This window comes from Crinia signifera, chromosome 6 (genome assembly GCF_055691185.1).
Source record: "Crinia signifera chromosome 6, ASM5569118v1, whole genome shotgun sequence".
NCBI lineage: Eukaryota > Metazoa > Chordata > Amphibia > Anura > Myobatrachidae > Crinia > Crinia signifera.
The window spans coordinates 638132-665798 of record NC_139222.1 but is presented as its reverse complement, the minus strand read 5'-3'; the positions used below and the strand labels follow the sequence as shown (position 1 = coordinate 665798).

Here is a 27667-nt window from a genome sequence, read left to right as displayed (position 1 = left end):
GGAGAACCTCCTATCAAGAAGGGAAATGTTCTGGATCCACGAACTGGGAACTCTGGTACCGAATGGTCTTAATGACAATTATGAACTGGCTCCATTTTTATGAGTTTTTCAGGATTTTATGAATAAAAAAAAAAAAATTTTTAAAACCTTTTACAATATCACCACTTTTTTCATTAAGACTATATATTTTCGTACATTTTTTGTATGTTTGTGCATATATATGTTTATGCAAATATTACTCTGAGCACGTATGCTTGTGAAGGTTGATACATCCAGGAAGATGGGAGGTGGGGAAATCCACACATGGTCAGGCATTGTGACCGTATACACTATGTGTGTAATACCTTTACTTCTTAATCTTTGCTGGAGCAACTATTGTATTTTTCTCCGTTATACATATATAAGTTAGTCCAATAAGTATTTGGATTCATTATGAATTCTTATCGATATATTAAAATATATCGTTAGCTGCCCAGATCCTATTTTCCATTCTTTACCTATATTTAAGTTTCTATCTTAGAAGGAGATGTGGCCCAGATCTAGCCCATATATCAATTAGGGGATCAGCAATACAAATGAGTCTCCATGGTGATCGGTGGCAGAGATCACCATGGTAGCGGAACAAGCGTCAGTAGAAAGCCTGGTGCGTTCCAAAGAGACGCGCTTCCGGCAGAGGGGTGCGTTCCACGATGCGGAAGTGATGCGCATCGTGGGGCGGGCCGCCGAAGACGGGCGGTTTTGAGGAACATCAGCAGGAAGTCTGATGCGGGTCACGAGCGCTCACGGCCGGAAGCTGTGAGCGCTCCAAATACCGGAAATGACGCTCCAGTGAGAACGGAGCAGTCTGCTGGCTTAAACAGCCAGGATTTTGATATAAACTTTAAAATAACTGAGCGGTCCATTTGCATGGGGCTCCCTTTCCCTTATAAATATAACCTTAATTTAACAGTCACCCTGTTTCCTTGGTAATTATTGTACAAACGGAAACCGGAAGTATGCGTTCCACAAGGTGGAAACGGAAATTAGAATACATCTAAGAGCGGGAAACCCTAACAGTAGGTGATTGGTTACTACTAGTATAAAAGGAAGTTAGGATACCACCACTAGACACTCTCCTGAGGAAGTCCAGAGGGATGAAACGCGTAGAGAGACCATTGGCTATGACTGTGTTGGATGGATGAGACCTGATCGTGTACATCACCACCAGATAAGCCCCATTTGTTTTTATACATTGTACGGATTTTTTATTGTGTTTTGCGGTGTAAATAAATGTTGTTGAACGTATTACACTAGTCCTCTCTTTCCTGCATTCTCTCCCTATATATATATATATGCCATACAAACATTTGGCGGAGTGAAATGTGGAGGATTGTTCCTTGAGGTCGTGTTGCAGTGGCCCCAGGATCTTGTTTAAAGACGCTCAGAGAACGGTGGTGGATAACCACCCTACACGGTACACCTTTGATTTAGGGGTGTGTCTGTCTTCATGTGGTGAAGGGAGACAAAACCTGCTAAGGATTTACTGCACTATAGGCGCCCATCTCACCCTTCTTTCAGATATATATATATATACCACCTGGAGCACTTTGTGTAGTGGGGGAACAGTTCTGTGTAACTCACCCACAAGTTCCATGTATTGTATGTATGTATTAGCAGGGCTATTTTTGTGCAGGCTCCAGCAGGAACTGTGGCCCTTATTCTAGTTCACTCTTTCTGCCCAAATATTTCTTAGATGGACAAAACCATGTGCACTGCAGGTGAGGCAGGTGTTACTTGTGCAGAGATAATTAGATTTGGGTGGCGTTTTACACCTGCCTCACCTGCAGTGCACATGGTTTTGTCCATCTAAGAAATATTTTGTCAGAAAGAGTGAACTAGAATAAGGGCCTCAGTTCCTGCTGGAGCCTGCTGAAAATAGCCCTGTGTATTAGGGAGGTCTGGATGTATGTTGTGTCACCGAATGACATAATAGTGACATGGTGATGTAGTGGTGAGCAGTGCTGTGTTATGACCACCAGGACAGGGACTGATGGGAATTGCTGTGTACTCTCTGTAGTGCGGAGTTATGTGTGTACACTGTATAATAATAGTTATATTATCTCCAGCAGGGGGAGACACAAGCAGGGACTGATGGGAATAGCTGTATACTCTCTGTAGTGCGGAGTTATGTGCGTACACTGTATAATAATAATAGTTATATTATCTCCAGCAGGGGGAGACACAAGCAGGGACTGATGGGAATTGCTGTATACTCTCTGTAATGCGGAGTTATGTGTGTACACTGTATAATAATAGTTATATTATCTCCAGCAGGAGGAGACACAAGCAGGGACTGATGGGAATTGCTGTGTACTCTCTGTAGTGCGGAGTTATGTGTGTACACTGTATAATAATAGTTATATTATCTCCAGCAGGAGGAGACACAAGCAGGGACTGATGGGAATTGCTGTATACTCTCTGTAGTGCGGAGTTATGTGTGTACACTGTATAATAATAGTTATATTATCTCCAGCAGGGGGAGACACAAGCAGGGACTGATGGGAATAGCTGTATACTCTCTGTAGTGCGGAGTTATGTGCGTACACTGTATAATAATAATAGTTATATTATCTCCAGCAGGGGGAGACACAAGCAGGGACTGATGGGAATTGCTGTATACTCTCTGTAATGCGGAGTTATGTGTGTACACTGTATAATAATAGTTATATTATCTCCAGCAGGAGGAGACACAAGCAGGGACTGATGGGAATTGCTGTGTACTCTCTGTAGTGCGGAGTTATGTGTGTACACTGTATAATAATAGTTATATTATCTCCAGCAGGGGGAGACACAAGCAGGGACTGATGGGAATTGCTGTATACTCTCTGGAGTGCGGAGTTATGTGTGTACACTGTATAATAATAGTTATATTCTCTCCAGCAGGGGGAGACACAAGCAGGGACTGATGGGAATTGCTGTATAGTCTCTGTAGTGTGGAGTTATGTGTGTACACTGTATAATAATAATAGTTATATTATCTCCAGCAGGGGGAGACAGAAGCAGGGACTGATGGGAATTGCTGTATACTCTCTGTAGTGCGGAGTTATGCGTGTACACTGTATAATAATAATAATAGTTATATTATCTCCAGCAGGGGGAGACACAAGCAGGGACTGGTGGGAATTGCTGTATACTCTCTGTAGTGCGGAGTTATGTGTGTACACTGTATAATAATAATAGTTATATTATCTCCAGCAGGGGGAGACAGAAGCAGGGACTGATGGGAATTGCTGTATACTCTCTGTAGTGCGGAGTTATGCGTGTACACTGTATAATAATAGTTATATTATCTCCAGCAGGGGGAGACACAAGCAGGGACTGATGGGAATTGCTGTATACTCTCTGTAGTGTGGAGTTATGTGTGTACACTGTATAATAATAGTTATATTATCTCCAGCAGGGGGAGACAGAAGCAGGGACTGATGGGAATTGCTGTATACTCTCTGTAGTGTGGAGTTATGTGTGTACACTGTATAATAATAGTTATATTATCTCCAGCAGGAGGAGACAAAAGCAGGGACTGATGGGAATTGCTGTATACTCTGTAGTGCGGAGTTATGTGTGTACACTGTATAATAATAACCGTTATATTATCTCCAGCAGGGGGAGACACAAGCAGGGACTGATGGGAATTGCTGTATACTCTCTGTAGTGCGGAGTTATGTGTGTACACTGTATAATAATAACCGTTATATTATCTCCAGCAGGGGGAGACAGAAGCAGGGACTGATGGGAATTGCTGTATACTCTCTGTAGTGTGGAGTTATGTGTGTACACTGTATAATAATAGTTATATTATCTCCTGCAGGGGGAGACACAAGCAGGGACTGATGGGAATTGCTGTATACTCTCTGTAGTGCGGAGTTATGTGCGTACGCTGTATAATAATAATAGTTATATTATCTCCAGCAGGGGGAGACACAAGCAGGGACTGATGGGAATTGCTGTATACTCTCTGTAGTGCGGAGTTATGTGTGTACACTGTATAATAATAATAGTTATATTATCTCCAGCAGGGGGAGACACAAGCAGGGACTGATGGGAATTGCTGTATACTCTCTGTAGTGCGGATTTATGTGTGTACACTGTATAATAATAGTTATATTATCTCCAGCAGGGGGAGACACAAGCAGGGACTGATGGGAATTGCTGTATACTCTCTGTAGTGTGGAGTTATGTGCGTACACTGTATAATAATAGTTATATTATCTCCAGCAGGAGGAGACACAAGCAGGGACTGATGGGAATTGCTGTATACTCTCTGTAGTGCGGAGTTATGTGTGTACACTGTATAATAATAGTTATATTATCTCCAGCAGGGGGAGACACAAGCAGGGACTGATGGGAATTACTGTATACTCTCTGTAGTGCGGAGTTATGTGTGTACACTGTATAATAATAATAGTTATATTATCTCCAGCAGGGGGAGACAGAAGCAGGGACTGATGGGAATTGCTGTATACTCTCTGTAGTGCGGAGTTATGTGTGTACACTGTATAATAGTTATATTATCTCCAGCAGGGGGAGACACAAACAGGGACTGATGGGAATTGCTGTATACTCTCTGTAGTGCGCAGTTATGTGTGTACATTGTATAATAATAATTATATTATCTCTAGCAGGGGGAGACACAAGCAGGGACTGATGGGAATTGCTGTATACTCTGTGTAGTGCGGAGTTATGTGTGTACACTGTATAATAATAATAGTTATATTATCTCCAGCAGGAGGAGACACAAGCAGGGACTGATGGGAATTGCTGTATACTCTCTGTAGTGCGGAGTTATGTGTGTACACTGTATAATAATAGTTATATTATCTCCAGCAGGGGGAGACACAAGCAGGGACTGATGGGAATTGCTGTATACTCTCTGTAGTGCGGAGTTATGTGTGTACACTGTATAATAATAATAGTTATATTATCTCCAGCAGGAGGAGACACAAGCAGAGACTGATGGGAATTGCTGTATACTCTCTGTAGTGCGGAGTTATGTGTGTACACTGTATAATAATAATAGTTATATTATCTCCAGCAGGAGGAGACACAAGCAGGGACTGATGGGAATTGCTGTATACTCTCTGTAGTGGGGAGTTATGTGTGTACACTGTATAATAATAGTTATATTATCTCCAGCAGGAGGAGACACAAGCAGGGACTGATAGGAATTGCTGTATACTCTCTGTAGTGCGGAGTTATGTGTGTACATTGTATAATAATAGTTATATTATCTCCAGCAGGGGAGACACAAGCAGGGACTGATGGGAATTGCTGTATACTCTCTGTAGTGCGGAGTTATGTGTGTACACTGTATAATAATAGTTATATTATCTCCAGCAGGGGGAGACACAAGCAGGGACTGATGGGAATTGCTGTATACTCTCTGTAGTGCGGAGTTATGTGTGTACACTGTATAATAATAGTTATATTATCTCCAGCAGGGGGAGACACAAGCAGGGACTGATGGGAATTGCTGTATACTCTCTGTAGTGCGGAGTTATGTGTGTACACTGTATAATAATAGTTATATTATCTCCAGCAGGGGGAGACACAAGCAGGGACTGATGGGAATTGCGGTATACTCTCTGTAGTGCGGAGTTATGTGTGTACACTGTATAATAATAATAGTTATATTATCTCCAGCAGGAGGAGACACAAGCAGGGACTGATGGGAATTGCTGTATACTCTCTGTAGTGGGGAGTTATGTGTGTACACTGTATAATAATAGTTATATTATCTCCAGCAGGAGGAGACACAAGCAGGGACTGATAGAAATTGCTGTATACTCTCTGTAGTGCGGAGTTATGTGTGTACATTGTATAATAATAGTTATATTATCTCCAGCAGGGGAGACACAAGCAGGGACTGATGGGAATTGCTGTATACTCTCTGTAGTGCGGAGTTATGTGTGTACACTGTATAATAATAATAGTTATATTATCTCCAGCAGGGGGAGACACAAGCAGGGACTGATGGGAATTGCTGTATACTCTCTGTAGTGCGGAGTTATGTGTGTACACTGAATAATAATAGTTATATTATCTCCAGCAGGGGGAGACACAAGCAGGGACTGATAGGAATTGCTGTATACTCTCTGTAGTGCGGAGTTATGTGTGTACATTGTATAATAATAGTTATATTATCTCCAGCAGGGGAGACACAAGCAGGGACTGATGGGAATTGCTGTATACTCTCTGTAGTGCGGAGTTATGTGTGTACACTGTATAATAATAGTTATATTATCTCCAGCAGGGGGAGACACAAGCAGGGACTGATGGGAATTGCTGTATACTCTCTGTAATGCGGAGTTATGTGTGTACACTGAATAATAATAGTTATATTATCTCCAGCAGGGGGAGACACAAGCAGGGACTGATGGGAATTGCTGTATACTCTCTGTAGTGCGGAGTTATGTGTGTACACTGTATAATAATAGTTATATTATCTCCAGCAGGGGGAGACACAAGCAGAGACTGATGGGAATTGCGGTATACTCTCTGTAGTGCGGAGTTATGTGTGTACACTGTATAATAATAATAGTTATATTATCTCCAGCAGGAGGAGACACAAGCAGGGACTGATGGGAATTGCTGTATACTCTCTGTAGTGCGGAGTTATGTGTGTACACTGTATAATAATAATAGTTATATTATCTCCAGCAGGAGGAGACACAAGCAGGGACTGATGGGAATTGCTGTATACTCTCTTTAGTGCGGAGTTATGTGTGTACACTGTATAATAATAGTTATATTATCTCCAGCAGGAGGAGACACAAGCAGGGACTGATGGGAATTGCTGTGTACTCTCTGTAGTGCGGAGTTATGTGTGTACGCTGTATAATAATAATAGTTATATTATCTCCAGCAGGAGGAGACACAAGCAGGGACTGATGGGAATTGCTGTATACTCTCTTTAGTGCGGAGTTATGTGTGTACACTGTATAATAATAGTTATATTATCTCCAGCAGGAGGAGACACAAGCCGGGACTGATGGGAATTGCTGTGCACTCTCTGTAATGCTGAGTTATGTGTGTACACTGTATAATAATAGTTATATTATCTCCAGCAGGGGGAGACACAAGCAGAGACTGATGGGAATTGCGGTATACTCTCTGTAGTGCGGAGTTATGTGTGTACACTGTATAATAATAATAGTTATATTATCTCCAGCAGGAGGAGACACAAGCAGGGACTGATGGGAATTGCTGTATACTCTCTGTAGTGCGGAGTTATGTGTGTACACTGTATAATAATAATAGTTATATTATCTCCAGCAGGAGGAGACACAAGCAGGGACTGATGGGAATTGCTGTATACTCTCTTTAGTGCGGAGTTATGTGTGTACACTGTATAATAATAGTTATATTATCTCCAGCAGGAGGAGACACAAGCAGGGACTGATGGGAATTGCTGTGTACTCTCTGTAATGCTGAGTTATGTGTGTACACTGTATAATAGTTATATTATCTCCAGCAGGAGGAGACACACGCAGGGACTGATGGGAATTGCTGTATACTCTCTGTAGTGCGTAGTTATGTGTGTACACTGTATAATAATAATAATAGTTATATTATCTCCAGCAGGGGGAGACACAAGCAGGGACTGATGGGAATTGCTGTATACTCTCTGTAGTGCGGAGTTATGTGTGTACACTGTGTAATAATAGTTATATTATCTCCAGCAGGGGGAGACGCAAGCAGGGACTGATGGGAATTGCTGTATACTCTCTGTAGTGCGGAGTTATGTGTGTACACTGTATAATAATAGTTATATTATCTCCAGCAGGGGGAGACACAAGCAGGGACTGATGGGAATTGCTGTATACTCTCTGTAGTGCGGAGTTCTGTGTGTACACTGTATAATAATAGTTATATTATCTCCAGCAGGGGGAGACACAAGCAGGGACTGATAGGAATTGCTGTATACTCTCTGTAGTGCGGAGTTATGTGTGTACACTGTATAATAATAAATGTTAGATTATCTCCAGCAGGGGGAGACACAAGCAGGGACTGATGGGAATTTCTGTATACTCTCTGTAGTGCGGAGTTATGTGTGTACGCTGTATAATAATAAGTTATATTATCTCCAGCAGGGGGAGACACAAGCAGGGACTGATGGGAATTTCTTTATACTCTCTGTAGTGCGGAGTTATGTGTGTACACTGTATAATAATAATAGTTATATTATCTTCAGCAGGAGGAGACACAAGCAGGGACTGATGGGAATTGCTGTATACTCTCTGTAGTGTGGAGTTATGTGTGTACACTGTATAATAATAGTTATATTATCTCCAGCAGGGAGAGACACAAGCAGGGACTGATGGGAATTGCTGTATACTCTCTGTAGTGCGGAGTTATGTGTGTACACTGTATAATAATAATAATAGTTATATTACCTCCAGCAGGGGGAGACACAAGCAGGGACTGATGGGAATTGCTGTATACTCTCTGTAGTGAGGAGTTATGTGTGTACACTGTATAATAATAGTTATATTATCTCCAGCAGGGGGAGACACAAGCAGGGACTGATTGGAATTACTGTATACTCTCTGTAGTGCGGAGTTATGTGTGTACACTGTATAATAATAATAATAGTTATATTATCTCCAGCAGGGGGAGACACAAGCAGGGACTGATGGGAATTGCTGTATACTCTCTGTAGTGCGGAGTTATGTGTGTACACTATATATAATAATAATAATAGTTATATCATCTCCAGCAGGGGGAGACACAAGCAGGGACTGATGGGAATTGCTGTATACTCTCTGTAGTGTGGAGTTATGTGTGTACACTGTATAATAATAGTTATATTATCTCCAGCAGGGGGAGACACAAGCAGGGACTGATGGGAATTGCTGTATACTCTCTGTAGTGCGGAGTTATGTGTGTACACTGTGTAATAATAGTTATATTATCTCCAGCAGGGGGAGACACAAGCAGGGACTGATGGGAATTGTTGTATACTCTCTGTAGTGCGGAGTTATGTGTGTACACTGTATAATAATAGTTATATTTTCTCCAGCAGGGGGAGACACAAGCAGGGACTGATGGGAATTGCTGTATACTCTCTGTAGTGCGGAGTTATGTGTGTACACTGTATAATAATAGTTATATTATCTCCAGCAGGGGAGACACAAGCAGGGACAGATGGGAATTGCTGTATACTCTCTGTAGTGCGGAGTTATGTGTGTACACTCTATAATAATAATAGTTATATTATCTCCAGCAGGGGGAGACACAAGCAGGGACTGATTGGAATTGCTGTATACTCTCTGTAGTGCGGAGTTATGTGTGTACACTGTATAATAATAGTTATATTATCTCCAGCAGGGGGAGACACAAGCAGGGACTGATGGGAATTGCTGTATACTCTCTGTAGTGCGGAGTTATGTGTGTACACTGTATAATAATAATAGTTATATTATCTCCAGCAGGGGGAGACACAAGCAGGGACTGATAGGAATTGCTGTATACTCTCTGTATTGCGGAGTTATGTGTGTACACTGTATAATAATAGTTATATTATATCCAGCAGGGGGAGACACAAGCAGGGACTGATGGGAATTGCTGTATACTCTCTGTAGTGCGGAGTTATGTGTGTACACTGTTTAATAATAATAGTTATATTATCTCCAGCAGGGGGAGACACAAGCAGGGACTGATGGGAATTGCTGTATACTCTCTGTAGTGCGGAGTTATGTGTGTACACTGTATAATAATAATAGTTATATTATCTCCAGCAGGGGGAGACACAAGCAGGGACTGATGGGAATTGCTGTATACTCTCTGTAGTGCGGAGTTATGTGTGTACACTGTGTAATAATAGTTATATTATCTCCAGCAGGGGGAGACACAAGCAGGGATTGATGGGAATTGCTGTATACTCTCTGTAGTGCGGAGTTATGTGTGTACACTGTATAATAATAATAATAGTTATATTATCTCCAGCAGGGGGAGACACAAGCAGGGACTGATGGGAATTGCTGTATACTCTCTGTAGTGCGGAGTTATGTGTGCACACTGTATAATAATAGTTATATTATCTCCAGCAGGGGGAGACACAAGCAGGGACTGATGGGAATTGCTGTATACTCTCTGTAGTGCGGAGTTATGTGTGTACACTGTATAATAATAATAGTTATATTATCTCCAGCAGAGGGAGACACAAGCAGGGACTGATGGGAATTGCTGTATACTCTCTGTAGTGCGGAGTTATGTGTGTACACTGTATAATAATAGTTATATTATCTCCAGCAGGGGAGAAACACGCAGGGACTGATGGGAATTGCTGTGTACACTCTGTAGTGCGGAGTTATGTGTGTACACTGTATAATAATAATAATAATAGTTATATTACCTCCAGCAGGGGGAGACACAAGCAGGGACTGATGGGAATTGCTGTATACTCTCTGTAGTGAGGAGTTATGTGTGTACACTGTATAATAATAGTTATATTATCTCCAGCAGGGGGAGACACAAGCAGGGACTGATGGGAATTGCTGTATACTCTCTGTAGTGCGGAGTTATGTGTGCACACTGTATAATAATAGTTATATTATCTCCAGCAGGGGGAGACACAAGCAGGGACTGATGGGAATTGCTGTATACTCTCTGTAGTGCGGAGTTATGTGTGTACACTGTATAATAATAATAGTTATATTATCTCCAGCAGAGGGAGACACAAGCAGGGACTGATGGGAATTGCTGTATACTCTCTGTAGTGCGGAGTTATGTGTGTACACTGTATAATAATAGTTATATTATCTCCAGCAGGGGAGAAACACGCAGGGACTGATGGGAATTGCTGTGTACACTCTGTAGTGCGGAGTTATGTGTGTACACTGTATAATAATAATAATAATAGTTATATTACCTCCAGCAGGGGGAGACACAAGCAGGGACTGATGGGAATTGCTGTATACTCTCTGTAGTGAGGAGTTATGTGTGTACACTGTATAATAATAGTTATATTATCTCCAGCAGGGGGAGACACAAGCAGGGACTGATTGGAATTGCTGTATACTCTCTGTAGTGCGGAGTTATGTGTGTACACTGTATAATAATAATAATAGTTATATTATCTCCAGCAGGGGGAGACACAAGCAGGGACTGATGGGAATTGCTGTATACTCTCTGTAGTGCGGAGTTATGTGTGTACACTATATATAATAATAATAGTTATATCATCTCCAGCAGGGGGAGACACAAGCAGGGACTGATGGGAATTGCTGTATACTCTCTGTAGTGTGGAGTTATGTGTGTACACTGTATAATAATAGTTATATTATCTCCAGCAGGGGGAGACACAAGCAGGGACTGATGGGAATTGCTGTATACTCTCTGTAGTGCGGAGTTATGTGTACACTGTATAATAATAGTTATATTATCTCCAGCAAGGGGAGACACAAGCAGGGACTGATGGGAATTGCTGTATACTCTCTGTAGTGCGGAGTTATGTGTGTACACTGTATAATAATAGTTATATTATCTCCAGCAGGGGGAGACACAAGCAGGGACTGATGGGAATTGCTGTATACTCTCTGTAGTGCGGAGTTATGTGTGTACACTGTGTAATAATAGTTATATTATCTCCAGCAGGGGGAGACACAAGCAGGGACTGATGGGAATTGTTGTATACTCTCTGTAGTGCGGAGTTATGTGTGTACACTGTATAATAATAGTTATATTTTCTCCAGCAGGGGGAGACACAAGCAGGGACTGATGGGAATTGCTGTATACTCTCTGTAGTGCGGAGTTATGTGTGTACACTGTATAATAATAGTTATATTATCTCCAGCAGGGGAGACACAAGCAGGGACAGATGGGAATTGCTGTATACTCTCTGTAGTGCGGAGTTATGTGTGTACACTCTATAATAATAATAGTTATATTATCTCCAGCAGGGGGAGACACAAGCAGGGACTGATGGGAATTGCTGTATACTCTCTGTAGTGCGGAGTTATGTGTGTACACTGTATAATAATAGTTATATTATCTCCAGCAGGGGGAGACACAAGCAGGGACTGATGGGAATTGCTGTATACTCTCTGTAGTGCGGAGTTATGTGTGTACACTGTATAATAATAATAGTTATATTATCTCCAGCAGGGGGAGACACAAGCAGGGACTGATAGGAATTGCTGTATACTCTCTGTAGTGCGGAGTTATGTGTGTACACTGTATAATAATAGTTATATTATATCCAGCAGGGGGAGACACAAGCAGGGACTGATGGGAATTGCTGTATACTCTCTGTAGTGCGGAGTTATGTGTGTACACTGTTTAATAATAATAGTTATATTATCTCCAGCAGGGGGAGACACAAGCAGGGACTGATGGGAATTGCTGTATACTCTCTGTAGTGCGGAGTTATGTGTGTACACTGTATAATATTAATAGTTATATTATCTCCAGCAGGGGGAGACACAAGCAGGGACTGATGGGAATTGCTGTATACTCTCTGTAGTGCGGAGTTATGTGTGTACACTGTGTAATAATAGTTATATTATCTCCAGCAGGGGGAGACACAAGCAGGGACTGATGGGAATTGCTGTATACTCTCTGTAGTGCGGAGTTATGTGTGTACACTGTATAATAATAATAGTTATATTATCTCCAGCAGGGGGAGACAGAAGCAGGGACTGATGGGAATTGCTGTATACTCTCTGTAGTGCGGAGTTATGTGTGTACACTGTATAATAATAACCGTTATATTATCTCCAGCAGGGGGAGACAGAAGCAGGGACTGATGGGAATTGCTGTATACTCTCTGTAGTGTGGAGTTATGTGTGTACACTGTATAATAATAGTTATATTATCTCCTGCAGGGGGAGACACAAGCAGGGACTGATGGGAATTGCTGTATACTCTCTGTAGTGCGGAGTTATGTGCGTACGCTGTATAATAATAATAGTTATATTATCTCCAGCAGGGGGAGACACAAGCAGGGACTGATGGGAATTGCTGTATACTCTCTGTAGTGCGGAGTTATGTGTGTACACTGTATAATAATAATAGTTATATTATCTCCAGCAGGGGGAGACACAAGCAGGGACTGATGGGAATTGCTGTATACTCTCTGTAGTGCGGATTTATGTGTGTACACTGTATAATAATAGTTATATTATCTCCAGCAGGGGGAGACACAAGCAGGGACTGATGGGAATTGCTGTATACTCTCTGTAGTGTGGAGTTATGTGCGTACACTGTATAATAATAGTTATATTATCTCCAGCAGGAGGAGACACAAGCAGGGACTGATGGGAATTGCTGTATACTCTCTGTAGTGCGGAGTTATGTGTGTACACTGTATAATAATAGTTATATTATCTCCAGCAGGGGGAGACACAAGCAGGGACTGATGGGAATTACTGTATACTCTCTGTAGTGCGGAGTTATGTGTGTACACTGTATAATAATAATAGTTATATTATCTCCAGCAGGGGGAGACAGAAGCAGGGACTGATGGGAATTGCTGTATACTCTCTGTAGTGCGGAGTTATGTGTGTACACTGTATAATAGTTATATTATCTCCAGCAGGGGGAGACACAAACAGGGACTGATGGGAATTGCTGTATACTCTCTGTAGTGCGCAGTTATGTGTGTACATTGTATAATAATAATTATATTATCTCTAGCAGGGGGAGACACAAGCAGGGACTGATGGGAATTGCTGTATACTCTGTGTAGTGCGGAGTTATGTGTGTACACTGTATAATAATAATAGTTATATTATCTCCAGCAGGAGGAGACACAAGCAGGGACTGATGGGAATTGCTGTATACTCTCTGTAGTGCGGAGTTATGTGTGTACACTGTATAATAATAGTTATATTATCTCCAGCAGGGGGAGACACAAGCAGGGACTGATGGGAATTGCTGTATACTCTCTGTAGTGCGGAGTTATGTGTGTACACTGTATAATAATAATAGTTATATTATCTCCAGCAGGAGGAGACACAAGCAGAGACTGATGGGAATTGCTGTATACTCTCTGTAGTGCGGAGTTATGTGTGTACACTGTATAATAATAATAGTTATATTATCTCCAGCAGGAGGAGACACAAGCAGGGACTGATGGGAATTGATGTATACTCTCTGTAGTGGGGAGTTATGTGTGTACATTGTATAATAATAGTTATATTATCTCCAGCAGGAGGAGACACAAGCAGGGACTGATAGGAATTGCTGTATACTCTCTGTAGTGCTGAGTTATGTGTGTACATTGTATAATAATAGTTGTATTATCTGCAGCAGGGGAGACACAAGCAGGGACTGATGGGAATTGCTGTATACTCTCTGTAGTGCGGAGTTATGTGTGTACACTGTATAATAATAGTTATATTATCTCCAGCAGGGGGAGACACAAGCAGGGACTGATGGGAATTGCTGTATACTCTCTGTAGTGCGGAGTTATGTGTGTACACTGTATAATAATAGTTATATTATCTCCAGCAGGGGGAGACACAAGCAGGGACTGATGGGAATTGCTGTATACTCTCTGTAGTGCGGAGTTATGTGTGTACACTGTATAATAATAGTTATATTATCTCCAGCAGGGGGAGACACAAGCAGGGACTGATGGGAATTGCGGTATACTCTCTGTAGTGCGGAGTTATGTGTGTACACTGTATAATAATAATAGTTATATTATCTCCAGCAGGAGGAGACACAAGCAGGGACTGATGGGAATTGCTGTATACTCTCTGTAGTGGGGAGTTATGTGTGTACACTGTATAATAATAGTTATATTATCTCCAGCAGGAGGAGACACAAGCAGGGACTGATAGAAATTGCTGTATACTCTCTGTAGTGCGGAGTTATGTGTGTACATTGTATAATAATAGTTATATTATCTCCAGCAGGGGAGACACAAGCAGGGACTGATGGGAATTGCTGTATACTCTCTGTAGTGCGGAGTTATGTGTGTACACTGTATAATAATAGTTATATTATCTCCAGCAGGGGGAGACACAAGCAGGGACTGATGGGAATTGCTGTATACTCTCTGTAGTGCGGAGTTATGTGTGTACACTGAATAATAATAGTTATATTATCTCCAGCAGGGGGAGACACAAGCAGGGACTGATAGGAATTGCTGTATACTCTCTGTAGTGCGGAGTTATGTGTGTACATTGTATAATAATAGTTATATTATCTCCAGCAGGGGAGACACAAGCAGGGACTGATGGGAATTGCTGTATACTCTCTGTAGTGCGGAGTTATGTGTGTACACTGTATAATAATAGTTATATTATCTCCAGCAGGGGGAGACACAAGCAGGGACTGATGGGAATTGCTGTATACTCTCTGTAGTGCGGAGTTATGTGTGTACACTGAATAATAATAGTTATATTATCTCCAGCAGGGGGAGACACAAGCAGGGACTGATGGGAATTGCTGTATACTCTCTGTAGTGCGGAGTTATGTGTGTACACTGTATAATAATAGTTATATTATCTCCAGCAGGGGGAGACACAAGCAGAGACTGATGGGAATTGCGGTATACTCTCTGTAGTGCGGAGTTATGTGTGTACACTGTATAATAATAATAGTTATATTATCTCCAGCAGGAGGAGACACAAGCAGGGACTGATGGGAATTGCTGTATACTCTCTGTAGTGCGGAGTTATGTGTGTACACTGTATAATAATAATAGTTATATTATCTCCAGCAGGAGGAGACACAAGCAGGGACTGATGGGAATTGCTGTATACTCTCTTTAGTGCGGAGTTATGTGTGTACACTGTATAATAATAGTTATATTATCTCCAGCAGGAGGAGACACAAGCAGGGACTGATGGGAATTGCTGTGTACTCTCTGTAGTGCGGAGTTATGTGTGTACGCTGTATAATAATAATAGTTATATTATCTCCAGCAGGAGGAGACACAAGCAGGGACTGATGGGAATTGCTGTATACTCTCTTTAGTGCGGAGTTATGTGTGTACACTGTATAATAATAGTTATATTTGTGAGGGTACGAGTTCCTCAATCACTCAGACACCGAGCAGATGAAACCAAAATATGGTTTATTTTTATCACAGCACACGAAAGTAGATGAAGACAGGAAAAAGAGTCAAATGTAGCATATAAACGTTATCGGGTAGCAGTCCAATGGAAGTCCTTGTAGCAGCAGTTCCAAAGCACAAAACTATCACTTAATCCACACAGCAGTGATAGCCGAAACCTGTGTAAATCCACACAACACAGACGCTCCACACCAGAGCTTGGTAGGATGCCCCCTTCCCGGGCAAACGATGTGTTCCACAAGATCCAGTGAAGGGTAGGACCCCTGAGACCGGATTGCGACTAACATACTGAGCTGGCAGGTGTACAAGTCATTTTAAAAACTTCCAATTTCCCACGCTTCTCCATACCATCAGTGGGCTTGCACTCAATCCCTTTTGGTGGATTCAAGTCAGGTTTATCCCCCCTCCCAGGTACTGCTGCTGCCCATCTGCTTCTGCCCCCTGCTGGGGTCGGTTCCAGAAAGTCTGGAAGTAGCCAAGATATGCATAGCAGAGTCAACACAAGATATAAAACACAGTCTGATTACATTATGTGGTGGTCACCCCCTGTGGACAACCCTCCTGTTGATAGTAGGGGAATTTGATCACCCCCTGTGGTGATTGTCCTTCAGCTATCCCCCTCATGTAAACAGCAGGAACAATAATCGGCTGATTACATTATGGGCTGATCACCCCCTGTGGTGGCCGGTTCCACAAAGTCTGCTAGAGCCCAGAGGTTTGCAAAGAATTGTAAACCCCCCTGTGGAGATTGCCCCTCAGCTTCCACCCTCCTGTGATAGCAGGAACAAAAGTATGGTAATGGGACATAACCTTTTGGTGACTTATTTCCTGGGTATTTCCTGGCAGACCATATTAGGGCGAGAGCGATCTGATCTGGAACTACACACACATATAGGGAGTATATAGACATATATGGAGAACAAGAGGGTACCGACGGACTAAAATAGTACATTAATTACTACACCTAATAAAATATAGTAATTACAGATTTACAGTGAATCTGATAACCTCACATTCCTTCCCCTACTATTGTAGTCCCGGTACCCAGCTGTTCAGGAACCAATAACAACCTGGAATAGCGGGATGCAGAGCCGAGAATCTGGGGTTTGGATATACCACCTGAGTCCCACAGGGTGACATCATACCAAACCCATCTTGTAAAAGGCGGCTGGTTTGCAGAACCAGCAAGGGCATGATTACAGTCTAAGTCATACATTGGAACTAACAAGGGCTGTAGCAATTCCTCTTCTTCGGATTCTGGGTACCCCCCCTCTGCAACATTGTAACCTACTAATACTTTTGCCTCGGGCACAATGGGGCAGGGACCACTTTCCACCTCCCCCTCTTGCCCAAGGAACAGGGGCCAAACAGCAGGCCAATATAGGGGCTCTGGCCCTGGCACTTCCACCACCCCGTCATGTCCTTCCTCCCCCAAACCCAAACTAGGGGCATGGCACATTTCAGTCCAGCATTTGGTCTCAATGTCCAGGGCTGAGGAGGGACCCTCCATCACAAACAATTCCGCTGGTGGCTGCAGGACAGGCTGTGTCAGCTCTGTCCCCTTAAAAGCCAGATGCTCACCTGCAGCTACTTCTGCGCACACCTCCTTCTCCGCGATAGCCTCCTTCCCCAGCTGAGTATGCTGGGCAGCCCGAAACACGACGTCATCTGTGACTGGTGGGCTGGTGGCCTGGATGTTGTCGGATACTCCTCTAACCACGGCGATCTCTTCTTGGACGCAGTCCTCATAGATCCCCTGGCAGCAGGATAATAGCTCTGCATCTCCCACCTCAGCAAAAGGGAAGCAGTAGTGCAGCTCCTCCCTAGGATGGGGGAGAAGCAATTGCAAACGGTGCCTTTCATCACGCCCCCTGCGACACTGATCTTGCCATGCTGGGGTATCCAGGAGCCCCCGATCAATCGCCTCTTCCTCTGCCACCACGAAGCACTCCTCCAGACACTGCAATTGTTCCCACACACTCAACTGGGCACCGAAATGGAGGATCCAGGCTCGATAATCAGCAAATGCATTTGTAGGATCTCCCTGATCGTGAAGGATCTGCTGAAGGATTTCCCCGCGAGTGCAGGATTGGATGGGTATACCTCGCAGCTGACCTTCTGCTATCAGCTCCTCCATACTCATTTCTTCAAGGGCAGTTAGGGGCCCCCCTGACAACGACCCTTCTCTTGCGGTAACAATTAATTCTGTGGCAGACCCCTCGGTTGTCTGCCCAGATTGCAGTAGCCCCCTTCTAGACCTTTCCTCTGGTTCTATCTGGGGCATCAATTTATTCTGGACTTGTCCTTCAGCCTCAGAATATTGTCCTCTTTGTAGCATCTGGGTAACTGTAGCAATCACTTCCTCTGTAAATTCTACAAACTCTGGCTCTCCTAGCAGATTCCAAGAAGTGGCCTCACCTTTACAGTGCAGGAATGCATCCCCCAGGTAACACACTTTGTCCTGTATGCTGGATACTCTCCACCCGCTGACCATCTGCTGAGCGTCTTCCCAGTACTTCCAGATATACTGCATTTTCCTGACAATAAATAACAGATCCGGCTTCCCAGCCTGCCGATACACTGAAGAACCTCCATCCCTGAGCTCCTCTGCTACAGGGGTCTTGAGGCATCGATTTTCTTTCCTTGGAAACATTTTCCCTTTCACAGGACTGACACCTGCTCACTTGCTGAACATCACCTTATTGCATTTTCCGTTTCCTTACATATGGTCTGATCCTCTGTTCTCTGTGCTTTCTGTGCTCGATGGTTGGTGTCTGAATGATCCCACTGTCGCTGCCGCCAAATGTGAGGGTACGAGTTCCTCAATCACTCAGACACCGAGCAGATGAAACCAAAATATGGTTTATTTTTATCACAGCACACGAAAGTAGATGAAGACAGGAAAAAGAGTCAAATGTAGCATATAAACGTTATCGGGTAGCAGTCCAATGGAAGTCCTTGTAGCAGCAGTTCCAAAGCACAAAACTATCACTTAATCCACACAGCAGTGATAGCCGAAACCTGTGTAAATCCACACAACACAGACGCTCCACACCAGAGCTTGGTAGGATGCCCCCTTCCCGGGCAAACGATGTGTTCCACAAGATCCAGTGAAGGGTAGGACCCCTGAGACCGGATTGCGACTAACATACTGAGCTGGCAGGTGTACAAGTCATTTTAAAAACTTCCAATTTCCCACGCTTCTCCATACCATCAGTGGGCTTGCACTCAATCCCTTTTGGTGGATTCAAGTCAGGTTTATCCCCCCTCCCAGGTACTGCTGCTGCCCATCTGCTTCTGCCCCCTGCTGGGGTCGGTTCCAGAAAGTCTGGAAGTAGCCAAGATATGCATAGCAGAGTCAACACAAGATATAAAACACAGTCTGATTACATTATGTGGTGGTCACCCCCTGTGGACAACCCTCCTGTTGATAGTAGGGGAATTTGATCACCCCCTGTGGTGATTGTCCTTCAGCTATCCCCCTCATGTAAACAGCAGGAACAATAATCGGCTGATTACATTATGGGCTGATCACCCCCTGTGGTGGCCGGTTCCACAAAGTCTGCTAGAGCCCAGAGGTTTGCAAAGAATTGTAAACCCCCCTGTGGAGATTGCCCCTCAGCTTCCACCCTCCTGTGATAGCAGGAACAAAAGTATGGTAATGGGACATAACCTTTTGGTGACTTATTTCCTGGGTATTTCCTGGCAGACCATATTAGGGCGAGAGCGATCTGATCTGGAACTACACACACATATAGGGAGTATATAGACATATATGGAGAACAAGAGGGTACCGACGGACTAAAATAGTACATTAATTACTACACCTAATAAAATATAGTAATTACAGATTTACAGTGAATCTGATAACCTCACAATATTATCTCCAGCAGGAGGAGACACAAGCCGGGACTGATGGGAATTGCTGTGCACTCTCTGTAATGCTGAGTTATGTGTGTACACTGTATAATAATAGTTATATTATCTCCAGCAGGGGGAGACACAAGCAGAGACTGATGGGAATTGCGGTATACTCTCTGTAGTGCGGAGTTATGTGTGTACACTGTATAATAATAATAGTTATATTATCTCCAGCAGGAGGAGACACAAGCAGGGACTGATGGGAATTGCTGTATACTCTCTGTAGTGCGGAGTTATGTGTGTACACTGTATAATAATAATAGTTATATTATCTCCAGCAGGAGGAGACACAAGCAGGGACTGATGGGAATTGCTGTATACTCTCTTTAGTGCGGAGTTATGTGTGTACACTGTATAATAATAGTTATATTATCTCCAGCAGGAGGAGACACAAGCAGGGACTGATGGGAATTGCTGTGTACTCTCTGTAATGCTGAGTTATGTGTGTACACTGTATAATAGTTATATTATCTCCAGCAGGAGGAGACACACGCAGGGACTGATGGGAATTGCTGTATACTCTCTGTAGTGCGTAGTTATGTGTGTACACTGTATAATAATAATAATAGTTATATTATCTCCAGCAGGGGGAGACACAAGCAGGGACTGATGGGAATTGCTGTATACTCTCTGTAGTGCGGAGTTATGTGTGTACACTGTGTAATAATAGTTATATTATCTCCAGCAGGGGGAGACGCAAGCAGGGACTGATGGGAATTGCTGTATACTCTCTGTAGTGCGGAGTTATGTGTGTACACTGTATAATAATAGTTATATTATCTCCAGCAGGGGGAGACACAAGCAGGGACTGATGGGAATTGCTGTATACTCTCTGTAGAGTCGGAGTTATGTGTGTACACTGTATAATAATAGTTATATTATCTCCAGCAGGGGGAGACACAAGCAGGGACTGATAGGAATTGCTGTATACTCTCTGTAGTGCGGAGTTATGTGTGTACACTGTATAATAATAAATGTTAGATTATCTCCAGCAGGGGGAGACACAAGCAGGGACTGATGGGAATTTCTGTATACTCTCTGTAGTGCGGAGTTATGTGTGTACGCTGTATAATAATAATAGTTATATTATCTCCAGCAGGGGGAGACACAAGCAGGGACTGATGGGAATTTCTTTATACTCTCTGTAGTGCGGAGTTATGTGTGTACACTGTATAATAATAATAGTTATATTATCTTCAGCAGGAGGAGACACAAGCAGGGACTGATGGGAATTGCTGTATACTCTCTGTAGTGTGGAGTTATGTGTGTACACTGTATAATAATAGTTATATTATCTCCAGCAGGGAGAGACACAAGCAGGGACTGATGGGAATTGCTGTATACTCTCTGTAGTGCGGAGTTATGTGTGTACACTGTATAATAATAATAATAGTTATATTACCTCCAGCAGGGGGAGACACAAGCAGGGACTGATGGGAATTGCTGTATACTCTCTGTAGTGAGGAGTTATGTGTGTACACTGTATAATAATAGTTATATTATCTCCAGCAGGGGGAGACACAAGCAGGGACTGATTGGAATTGCTGTATACTCTCTGTAGTGCGGAGTTATGTGTGTACACTGTATAATAATAATAATAGTTATATTATCTCCAGCAGGGGGAGACACAAGCAGGGACTGATGGGAATTGCTGTATACTCTCTGTAGTGCGGAGTTATGTGTGTACACTATATATAATAATAATAGTTATATCATCTCCAGCAGGGGGAGACACAAGCAGGGACTGATGGGAATTGCTGTATACTCTCTGTAGTGTGGAGTTATGTGTGTACACTGTATAATAATAGTTATATTATCTCCAGCAGGGGGAGACACAAGCAGGGACTGATGGGAATTGCTGTATACTCTCTGTAGTGCGGAGTTATGTGTGTACACTGTGTAATAATAGTTATATTATCTCCAGCAGGGGGAGACACAAGCAGGGACTGATGGGAATTGTTGTATACTCTCTGTAGTGCGGAGTTATGTGTGTACACTGTATAATAATAGTTATATTTTCTCCAGCAGGGGGAGACACAAGCAGGGACTGATGGGAATTGCTGTATACTCTCTGTAGTGCGGAGTTATGTGTGTACACTGTATAATAATAGTTATATTATCTCCAGCAGGGACGACACAAGCAGGGACAGATGGGAATTGCTGTATACTCTCTGTAGTGCGGAGTTATGTGTGTACACTCTATAATAATAATAGTTATATTATCTCCAGCAGGGGGAGACACAAGCAGGGACTGATGGGAATTGCTGTATACTCTCTGTAGTGCGGAGTTATGTGTGTACACTGTATAATAATAGTTATATTATCTCCAGCAGGGGGAGACACAAGCAGGGACTGATGGGAATTGCTGTATACTCTCTGTAGTGCGGAGTTATGTGTGTACACTGTATAATAATAATAGTTATATTATCTCCAGCAGGGGGAGACACAAGCAGGGACTGATAGGAATTGCTGTATACTCTCTGTATTGCGGAGTTATGTGTGTACACTGTATAATAATAGTTATATTATATCCAGCAGGGGGAGACACAAGCAGGGACTGATGGGAATTGCTGTATACTCTCTGTAGTGCGGAGTTATGTGTGTACACTGTTTAATAATAATAGTTATATTATCTCCAGCAGGGGGAGACACAAGCAGGGACTGATGGGAATTGCTGTATACTCTCTGTAGTGCGGAGTTATGTGTGTACACTGTATAATAATAATAGTTATATTATCTCCAGCAGGGGGAGACACAAGCAGGGACTGATGGGAATTGCTGTATACTCTCTGTAGTGCGGAGTTATGTGTGTACACTGTGTAATAATAGTTATATTATCTCCAGCAGGGGGAGACACAAGCAGGGATTGATGGGAATTGCTGTATACTCTCTGTAGTGCGGAGTTATGTGTGTACACTGTATAATAATAATAATAGTTATATTATCTCCAGCAGGGGGAGACACAAGCAGGGACTGATGGGAATTGCTGTATACTCTCTGTAGTGCGGAGTTATGTGTGCACACTGTATAATAATAGTTATATTATCTCCAGCAGGGGGAGACACAAGCAGGGACTGATGGGAATTGCTGTATACTCTCTGTAGTGCGGAGTTATGTGTGTACACTGTATAATAATAATAGTTATATTATCTCCAGCAGAGGGAGACACAAGCAGGGACTGATGGGAATTGCTGTATACTCTCTGTAGTGCGGAGTTATGTGTGTACACTGTATAATAATAGTTATATTATCTCCAGCAGGGGAGACACAAGCAGGGACTGATGGGAATTGCTGTGTACACTCTGTAGTGCGGAGTTATGTGTGTACACTGTATAATAATAATAATAATAGTTATATTACCTCCAGCAGGGGGAGACACAAGCAGGGACTGATGGGAATTGCTGTATACTCTCTGTAGTGAGGAGTTATGTGTGTACACTGTATAATAATAGTTATATTATCTCCAGCAGGGGGAGACACAAGCAGGGACTGATTGGAATTGCTGTATACTCTCTGTAGTGCGGAGTTATGTGTGTACACTGTATAATAATAATAATAGTTATATTATCTCCAGCAGGGGGAGACACAAGCAGGGACTGATGGGAATTGCTGTATACTCTCTGTAGTGCGGAGTTATGTGTGTACACTATATATAATAATAATAGTTATATCATCTCCAGCAGGGGGAGACACAAGCAGGGACTGATGGGAATTGCTGTATACTCTCTGTAGTGTGGAGTTATGTGTGTACACTGTATAATAATAGTTATATTATCTCCAGCAGGGGGAGACACAAGCAGGGACTGATGGGAATTGCTGTATACTCTCTGTAGTGCGGAGTTATGTGTACACTGTATAATAATAGTTATATTATCTCCAGCAAGGGGAGACACAAGCAGGGACTGATGGGAATTGCTGTATACTCTCTGTAGTGCGGAGTTATGTGTGTACACTGTATAATAATAGTTATATTATCTCCAGCAGGGGGAGACACAAGCAGGGACTGATGGGAATTGCTGTATACTCTCTGTAGTGCGGAGTTATGTGTGTACACTGTGTAATAATAGTTATATTATCTCCAGCAGGGGGAGACACAAGCAGGGACTGATGGGAATTGTTGTATACTCTCTGTAGTGCGGAGTTATGTGTGTACACTGTATAATAATAGTTATATTTTCTCCAGCAGGGGGAGACACAAGCAGGGACTGATGGGAATTGCTGTATACTCTCTGTAGTGCGGAGTTATGTGTGTACACTGTATAATAATAGTTATATTATCTCCAGCAGGGGAGACACAAGCAGGGACAGATGGGAATTGCTGTATACTCTCTGTAGTGCGGAGTTATGTGTGTACACTCTATAATAATAATAGTTATATTATCTCCAGCAGGGGGAGACACAAGCAGGGACTGATGGGAATTGCTGTATACTCTCTGTAGTGCGGAGTTATGTGTGTACACTGTATAATAATAGTTATATTATCTCCAGCAGGGGGAGACACAAGCAGGGACTGATGGGAATTGCTGTATACTCTCTGTAGTGCGGAGTTATGTGTGTACACTGTATAATAATAATAGTTATATTATCTCCAGCAGGGGGAGACACAAGCAGGGACTGATAGGAATTGCTGTATACTCTCTGTAGTGCGGAGTTATGTGTGTACACTGTATAATAATAGTTATATTATATCCAGCAGGGGGAGACACAAGCAGGGACTGATGGGAATTGCTGTATACTCTCTGTAGTGCGGAGTTATGTGTGTACACTGTTTAATAATAATAGTTATATTATCTCCAGCAGGGGGAGACACAAGCAGGGACTGATGGGAATTGCTGTATACTCTCTGTAGTGCGGAGTTATGTGTGTACACTGTATAATAATAATAGTTATATTATCTCCAGCAGGGGGAGACACAAGCAGGGACTGATGGGAATTGCTGTATACTCTCTGTAGTGCGGAGTTATGTGTGTACACTGTGTAATAATAGTTATATTATCTCCAGCAGGGGGAGACACAAGCAGGGATTGATGGGAATTGCTGTATACTCTCTGTAGTGCGGAGTTATGTGTGTACACTGTATAATAATAATAATAGTTATATTATCTCCAGCAGGGGGAGACACAAGCAGGGACTGATGGGAATTGCTGTATACTCTCTGTAGTGCGGAGTTATGTGTGCACACTGTATAATAATAGTTATATTATCTCCAGCAGGGGGAGACACAAGCAGGGACTGATGGGAATTGCTGTATACTCTCTGTAGTGCGGAGTTATGTGTGTACACTGTATAATAATAATAGTTATATTATCTCCAGCAGAGGGAGACACAAGCAGGGACTGATGGGAATTGCTGTATACTCTCTGTAGTGCGGAGTTATGTGTGTACACTGTATAATAATAGTTATATTATCTCCAGCAGGGGAGACACAAGCAGGGACTGATGGGAATTGCTGTGTACACTCTGTAGTGCGGAGTTATGTGTGTACACTGTATAATAATAATAATAATAGTTATATTACCTCCAGCAGGGGGAGACACAAGCAGGGACTGATGGGAATTGCTGTATACTCTCTGTAGTGAGGAGTTATGTGTGTACACTGTATAATAATAGTTATATTATCTCCAGCAGGGGGAGACACAAGCAGGGACTGATTGGAATTGCTGTATACTCTCTGTAGTGCGGAGTTATGTGTGTACACTGTATAATAATAATAATAATAGTTATATTATCTCCAGCAGGGGGAGACACAAGCAGGGACTGATGGGAATTGCTGTATACTCTCTGTAGTGCGGAGTTATGTGTGTACACTATATATAATAATAATAGTTATATCATCTCCAGCAGGGGGAGACACAAGCAGGGACTGATGGGAATTGCTGTATACTCTCTGTAGTGTGGAGTTATGTGTGTACACTGTATAATAATAGTTATATTATCTCCAGCAGGGGGAGACACAAGCAGGGACTGATGGGAATTGCTGTATACTCTCTGTAGTGCGGAGTTATGTGTACACTGTATAATAATAGTTATATTATCTCCAGCAAGGGGAGACACAAGCAGGGACTGATGGGAATTGCTGTATACTCTCTGTAGTGCGGAGTTATGTGTGTACACTGTATAATAATAGTTATATTATCTCCAGCAGGGGGAGACACAAGCAGGGACTGATGGGAATTGCTGTATACTCTCTGTAGTGCGGAGTTATGTGTGTACACTGTGTAATAATAGTTATATTATCTCCAGCAGGGGGAGACACAAGCAGGGACTGATGGGAATTGTTGTATACTCTCTGTAGTGCGGAGTTATGTGTGTACACTGTATAATAATAGTTATATTATCTCCAGCAGGGGAGACACAAGCAGGGACAGATGGGAATTGCTGTATACTCTCTGTAGTGCGGAGTTATGTGTGTACACTCTATAATAATAATAGTTATATTATCTCCAGCAGGGGGAGACACAAGCAGGGACTGATGGGAATTGCTGTATACTCTCTGTAGTGCGGAGTTATGTGTGTACACTGTATAATAATAGTTATATTATCTCCAGCAGGGGGAGACACAAGCAGGGACTGATGGGAATTGCTGTATACTCTCTGTAGTGCGGAGTTATGTGTGTACACTGTATAATAATAATAGTTATATTATCTCCAGCAGGGGGAGACACAAGCAGGGACTGATAGGAATTGCTGTATACTCTCTGTAGTGCGGAGTTATGTGTGTACACTGTATAATAATAGTTATATTATATCCAGCAGGGGGAGACACAAGCAGGGACTGATGGGAATTGCTGTATACTCTCTGTAGTGCGGAGTTATGTGTGTACACTGTTTAATAATAATAGTTATATTATCTCCAGCAGGGGGAGACACAAGCAGGGACTGATGGGAATTGCTGTATACTCTCTGTAGTGCGGAGTTATGTGTGTACACTGTATAATATTAATAGTTATATTATCTCCAGCAGGGGGAGACACAAGCAGGGACTGATGGGAATTGCTGTATACTCTCTGTAGTGCGGAGTTATGTGTGTACACTGTGTAATAATAGTTATATTATCTCCAGCAGGGGGAGACACAAGCAGGGACTGATGGGAATTGCTGTATACTCTCTGTAGTGCGGAGTTATGTGTGTACACTGTATAATAATAATAATAGTTATATTATCTCCAGCAGGGGGAGACACAAGCAGGGACTGATGGGAATTGCTGTATACTCTCTGTAGTGCGGAGTTATGTGTGCACACTGTATAATAATAGTTATATTATCTCCAGCAGGGGGAGACACAAGCAGGGACTGATGGGAATTGCTGTATACTCTCTGTAGTGCGGAGTTATGTGTGTACACTGTATAATAATAATAGTTATATTATCTCCAGCAGAGGGAGACACAAGCAGGGACTGATGGGAATTGCTGTATACTCTCTGTAGTGCGGAGTTATGTGTGTACACTGTATAATAATAGTTATATTATCTCCAGCAGGGGAGACACAAGCAGGGACTGATGGGAATTGCTGTGTACACTCTGTAGTGCGGAGTTATGTGTGTACACTGTATAATAATAATAGTTATATTATCTCCAGCAGGGGGAGACACAAGCAGGGACTGATGGGAATTGCTGTATACTCTCTGTAGTGCGGAGTTATGTGTGTACACTGTATAATAATAGTTATATTATCTCCAGC

The 27667-nt window shown here is 42.6% G+C and overlaps 1 protein-coding gene across 4 annotated transcripts in view; it reads left to right on the top strand.

Moving 5' to 3' along the window:
* LOC146009801 (uncharacterized) overlaps positions 1-27667 on the top strand; it is a 53750-nt gene that overhangs the window by 22759 nt on the left and 3324 nt on the right. The gene's annotated exons all lie outside the window — the stretch shown is intronic.